Source organism: Plectropomus leopardus, chromosome 16, assembly GCF_008729295.1.
Source record: "Plectropomus leopardus isolate mb chromosome 16, YSFRI_Pleo_2.0, whole genome shotgun sequence".
Taxonomy (NCBI): domain Eukaryota; kingdom Metazoa; phylum Chordata; class Actinopteri; order Perciformes; family Serranidae; genus Plectropomus; species Plectropomus leopardus.
Window position 1 is genome coordinate 12,423,528 of NC_056478.1, and position 6,892 is coordinate 12,430,419.

General features: G+C 41.5%; 1 pseudogene; it reads left to right on the forward strand.

The window, feature by feature from the left end:
- Positions 1 to 4,541: 4,541 nt before the first annotated feature.
- On the forward strand, positions 4,542 to 6,739 carry LOC121955837 (annotated as a pseudogene).
- Positions 6,740 to 6,892: the final 153 nt, after the last annotated feature.

Here is a 6,892-nt window from a genome sequence, read left to right on the forward strand (position 1 = left end):
TATGAGTTCCAGAGACTTGTTTTTACACACAAATTAATATTTACATTTGCAATACATTAAAACATTTATAAAAGGTTCCCACAGTCACGTTATTCCTGGAAAAGTTATGAAATTAGAAAAAAACATTTTCCAGGCGTGGTAATCATTTGGAATCAACCCTTTGCAACCTGGACTGACATCACTTTTCTTGTTCTGCATTCAGGTCTGAATGCAGAACAAGAAAAGTGATGTCAGTATAAGTATTTAAATCTTTAAACCCTGAGCAGGCTAGTTCGATTTCCAACTTGGCAAGAAATACCTGACAATTTACAAGAAATTAGTGGTTTAATTTTTTTTTTAACTACTAATTTGTTTAAAAAATCAAGAAAAATATATTTGAAATTATCATTATTTTATATTTAAAGATATTTTTCATGGAATTAAGATTTCTTCACAATTAAAATCATAAGTTTTAAGCTGTTGTTTTAGATAATTTCCTTATTTTTTATGGGGTTTTTTTCCCTTCTAATTTCCAGGTAATTTTCTACTTTTTACTAATTACTTGCCAATTTCACTGTTAATTTCTTCTTAAGTTGCTCATTGCTGTTTTCCCATGAACATAAAAAAATCATAAAGTTAATGCTAGCCTAAAGGCTAATGTTCCTGGATATTTTGTTGTTGATATTTGGTGTAAGGGACTGTTTGAGAGAGTCATTCCAATAAGCACTGGGGAGGGATTTATCTTTTAAATCTTGACTGAAGGGAGAAACATTGAGCTTCGAATGGTCAAATTTTGTATTTATTTTATATATCCTCAGTATCCCAAAACCAGCAAGTAGTTTTAAAGGTATGTTTTCTTAAAAAAAACCTTCAAAATCACACTATTTTCACAGGCATAAAGTGTGAAATATGGTTATTTATGGTGGAGGGAGGATCATCATGCATTTTCACGCAGTTCTTCTGGGAGGTTCAAGGAAAGATATTTTTAGTAGGGAGGGTGATGATATTCCAGTCACACCCCAGACACCTCCTACTTCAATTAATACAGTACAGTCCCTTAGGTTATTTTCTTTGCACATCTTGTTTGGTATGCAGCTCCTCTTATTGGATCTACTAACTAAAGGTATTCTCACAAATAATCAATATCAGGTATATCTGATAAATATTTAGAGACAAAAATTAGAAAACACGATTCGTTATCACTGTTTTCCCTTAGATATTCCTCTTCTTCATAGAAACGTAAGTTATCAATCACAGCTCGCAATTTAAATCGTGGTAATCCCATGAGGGAGGACTCATCAGTGCCAACACAGATTACCATTCAGTGTGATTCATCTCCTTATGGAAGAGTTGTGGTTGCACCATAGTGAGTGATAAGGCTGTAAATCATTACAAAAGGGTGGAGTCAAAGGGTAGATGAACCAACTGGTGCCAGTCACCAGTTGGTTCATCTACCCTTTGACTCCACCCTTTATAGCAGATTTACAGGTTTCCAGTTGTTAAGGAATTTCACCTGAATTTAAGTAAATAAAGAATGAAAACTTATCTTTTTAGGGCAGTTTTTAAGGAACTTGCATGTAAAGCAGCAATAAATTGAGTAAGGTTACAAAAACAGCAGGTGCGTCTTCTTAGTGTTTTTGAAACAGTGTGGTCCAATCTCAGCTTTCATAGAGCACATCAGGAAAAGTAGTTCCCTGATCTTAGGCAACACAAGTGCTGCAAGGAGTTAATATTTCAGACCAAACACCCTGTACAAGTCTACTCCGGTAAGAGTGAATGATGGCTCCACAGTTCACATAAAGGGAAACACCAACTAAAATTAAAATGTTGTTTCCATGGCTGTGTAAAATCCAAGCAATATTTGTGAACTTGAGCCATTCTCTCTTAAAGTCAGAAACCAAAGAGGTAAATCTTGTGATACCATCAGGTATAAAGTCTGGAGCAGCTCCATAGACAATGACAGGGTATCTGTATTAAAAGGTAATTTAAAGGTCTTAGACGTTATGAAACAGTTGAATTTTCTATTTTTATGGTCTAAACAGAATTTTTTTTATCTGATTTAATTCGTGTAATGTTTAATTTCTTTGACAAAATGTGTGAAAATCTACATTTCTGATGTTACAAATCTTTATACGCACCAATGAACCTCTCAAAATTTGCTTTATCTGGGAAGTAGACTAAGTAGTTCAAATGAAGTATTTAGTGTGAGGTCTATAGATTCTGTCTGTGCATTAAGTCTTCAAGTCATGTCAAATGTCATTATGCAGGCATAACGAAATTGCAACTGTGCTATCCTCAATGGATCTCTTGTTAGAAGAAAGGAAAAACTTCACATGAATTTAAATCAGGACACAAACTTGAGTAATTATAAAAAACTAACATTTAAAAAAACATTTTTATAAAAGTATTGAGTAATCAGGACCGTTATTGGAAATACATGTGGATTTTTTAAAATGTCATTTTTCCTTTTTTAAAAAGGTTTGTATGTCATAGCAATTTTCGATGATACAACATTTTTTAGCAATTTTCCTTGGGAAGTATAAAGCTTATCTTATATACCAGGATGCCCCTAAATGTCATTTTCCACTGCTGTGAGCCTGCTGTGTAATTCCATTCACCTCCATTGTTTGGTGGTAGCAGAAATCTCACAAGTTGAGCGAGGGTAGTCATATGCACATCACGGTGCAAGGCTATTAGAAAACAGCGTATATGAGGAAAAAAGTAACGCCTGCACACTTACTCCATGGCTCACAAGTTTAATGAAGACAACGTTTTGATCCTACTCAAACTGACCCGACAAAGATCCATGTGGGATCTAAACACTGTTGTGTAACAGTTTAAAAGTCTTCAATAACTGAGTTTAGCGCAAATGTGGATGTGCCAAAGCTGGTGTCAGCTGCCAAGAACTCAGAGCAGTGGTGGACAAATTTCACAGGTGCACAATAAAAATGGTTTGCACATTATCAAGATTAACTCCAATAAAACATCAATAGGCTTGTATGTTATGTGCCAGGCCTGTGCAGAATGGATCACCACTGACGGCGTTACAATGCTTGTAAGATTTAATCCCGATTTACTCCCACTCTGCTGACATCATGCACATGTGGGCAAGGATAACCTCACAAGACAGAGGCAGACATTGTTTTTAAAACCAAGCGCCCCAGCTACTCTACAACGACTGCATGACCCAGGGCATGATGGAAAATATTTGTCTGTTAACTGATTAGAGAGCTGACAGGTTGGCCACAAAAACCACATTTAGCAGAAAATCCTAATTTTCTGTGTATGTGTAATTTAATTTAATGCTAAATTGTGGGCCATTAGTCTCATCTTCTTGCCTGATATCAGACAGAATTGTCAACTCATTACACTCTGTTTCCATTATCAGTCTGACATGGCATCCAGTCAGTGTTTTTATCATCCGAAATGGTTGCACGTTTAAAAATAAATACAACCACATTGTGTCAATCACACTTGCACACCAAGTCCAAAACTTTTGTCCAAAGTTTTTGGAACAGGTTTGTTTCTTTGTGCTTTTAGAGAGTTGTTTGACCAAGAATCTATGAGGAAAATGTGGCAGCAGGGCACTTCAGTGACAAGAGAGAGGAGCGGAAAGCACAGCATCTTTTCATAACTCAGATAAGGTCACATAATGATACTAAGGTTGATGATGATGATGATGATGATGATGATGATGATGATGATGAGGAGGAGGAGGAGGAGGAGGAGGACAGAGAAAGCTTAAGTGTGGAGACAGAGAGGAGGACAGTTCAAATCCCTTCACACATGCGGTGAATGCCAGGGAGGTACCTCCAGTGCAGAGAAGCAGGGGAGAAAATGTGTCTCATGTTGCGAATTTTCTTTACAAATACCACAATAAAAGGCATCCATAAAAACAGACTTACCATGCAAAGGCCTTAATCCTGTGTTCACACTACTAGCGACACAGCAACAGGCTACTTCACTAATTCATTTTCAATGGAAGCTAGTGACACAAAGCAACAAACTGACCCCTGACACTTGCTGCTGCTGCTGATGGGTGTAATGTACTACAAACAAAAGAAACGTGATGTTAAAATGGTGCTTAGACATTGATCAAAAGTATAAATAATTTTGACTAAATACAAATTTCAGATGACTTTCAGTCATGGTGCTTTGTGGCAAATAGAAGACACCCACTCACACACACAAGCCTGTGATAATGTAAATATGTTTACTCTTTGAAACCTGGACTGACATCACTTTTCTTGTGCTTCACGCACCTTTCACAAGTATTTAAACCTTTAAGTCCTGAGCAAATTGGTTTGATTTCTTTCAAAGGCATGGGAAAAAAGGCAATGAGCAACTTGGCAAAAAACATCCCGCAAATTGCAAGAAATTAGGAGATTTAGAAAATGATTTTTAAATAAGCAAGAGATAAATGTCCATAGAACTATAATTATAATGATTGTAATTGCAAATTTAAATTTATTTTAAAAAATTGTTGTAATATTTAAGCACCTTTTTTATTTATTTTTTAACTCGTTGTCTTGGGAGGTTTTTTGTTGCTGATTTTCAAGTAATTCTCCTCGCTGCTCAGTGTCGAGAGCAAGATGTTTTTCAAGATCGTATTCCAACGTCTGACAAGCTTCCTCTTGAAGAACACCTACATTGATACCTCAGTCCAGAAGGGAGGAGTCCCAGGAGTGCCTGGATGTATGGAGCACACGGGTGTGGTGACGTAGCTAATCCGGGAGGCAAGAGAAAGCAAAGGAGACCTGGCAGCTCTCTGGCTTGACTTGGCCAACGCCTACGGATGTATTCCACACAAGCTCGTCGAAACCGCACTGGCAAGACATCACGTTCCAGACAAAATATGCAACCTCATCATGGACTATTACAACAACTTCAGCGCTTGAGTCTCTTCAGGCCAAGTAACATCTGCCTGGCATCGCCTTGAGAAGGGAATAATTACCGGTTGTACCATCCCCGTAACCCTCTTCTCATTGGCCATGAACTGGATTGTCAAGTCTGCTGAAGTGGAATGCAGAGAGCCCAAGTCAAGATCTGGGACTCGGCAGCCCCCCATTAGAGCCTTTATGGACGACTTCACAGTGACAACAACATCTGTTCCAGGATGCAGGTGGCTCCTTCAGGGGCTTGAACGGCTCATCTCCTGGGCAAGGATGAGCTTCAAGCCCGCTAAGTCCAGGTCTCTGGTCCTGAAAAAGGGTAAAGTGTCCAACCAGTTCCGCTTTGCCCTAGAAGAGACCACGATTCCATCAGTGACCAAGAAACCGGTCAAGAGCCTGGGCAAGATCTTTGACAGCAAACCATGAGTGAACTGTCCACCTGGCTCACAGCGATTGACAAATCTGGCCTCCATGGAAAATTCAAAGCCTGGATCTACCAGCATGGAGTCCAACCAAGAATACTCTGGCCCCTGTTAGTCTACGAAGTACCAATAACAACGGTAGAGGCTCTTGAGACGTCCATAAGCCAGTTTCTCAGGAGATGGCTGGGGCTCCCCCAGTCCTTGAGCAACATCGCCCTGAACGGCCATTCCAACAAGCTGCACCTTCCTTTCAGTGGACCAATAGAGGAGTTTAAAGTCACCCGTTCCAGAGAAGTGATGATGTACAGGGACCCCGCAGACACCAAAGTCGCAGAGGCCGGAATCCTCGTGAAGACCGGGAGGAAGTGGCGGGCACAAGAAGCTGTCACTAAAGCTGAGGCGCGACTAAGGCATAAATTGCTGGTGGGCTCCATGGCAATGGGATGAGCCAGTCTTGGTTCCTTTCCGATGCCGCGTTACGATCTGGCCCGTGGAGAGGAGTAGCGCTGACTGATCCAGGATGAGATACGAGCAGAGGTTGAGCAAAAACGGCGAAGTAACATCGCCGGCATGCCCAAACAAGGAGCATGGACCAGGGGGGAGCAGGCAGATTCCCGCAGAGTCACCTGGGCAGAGCTCTGGAAAGCAGAACCACTTTGCATCAAGTTTCTCATCTAATCGGTCTATGATCCTCCCAAGCCCGGCCAACCTACACACCTGGGGACTGGTGGACACTCCTGAGTGCAAGCTGTGCCAGAAGAGGATCACCCTGGAACACATCTTGAGCTGTATCTCAAGAGCGCTAGGGGAGGGGTGGTACCGCTGGCGCCACAACCAAGTGCTAAAAGCTTTGGCAGAATCCATCTGCACAGCGATCCAGCACAGAAAGACCCAGGCAGCACCTTAACAGTCAATCACCAATCATTAGAGTGGGGCAGAAGGCACAATATCACCTGCCTCTACTGGGGGGCTCCTCACCATCGCTCATGAGCACTAGCAGCTTCAAGTTGACCTCGGAAAACAGCTCAAGTTCCCAGCCAACATCACAATCACTTCTCTCCGTCCACTCTCCGGTACTAACATCGGAGTGGTTATCCTGGAACTGACTGTCCCCTGGGAGACCAGATTGAGGAGGTCCATGAGCGAAAAAAGGCCAAGTACACAGAGCTCAGCACAGAGTGCCGGAACAACGGCTGGAAAGCTCCCTGTAAGCCAGTCGAGGTCGGGTGACGAGGCTTCGCTGGCCATTCACTTCTGCGAACCCTCAAATTCCTTGGAGTGAAAGGACTGCATTTGAAGAGAGCCATCAGAAACATCTTAGAGGCCGCAGAGAGGGCCTCGCGGTGGCTGTGGATCCGCAGGGGGGATCCGTGGAACATCACACCACTTGGACACAAGCTAGGGACTGATCACCCCCGGCTAGGTCGCCCAGGTGAGAGTGTATGAAGATTAAAGACCCAAAACACCCTGTGACCCCGGGTACTTCACTAATGACGTGTTCAAGTAGCACCAAAAGGTGTATTCAAACTCTGTACTTTCTGATAATTTCATGCTAATTTTTGGGTCATTTCTTCTCAGATTACTCATTGCCTGCCATGT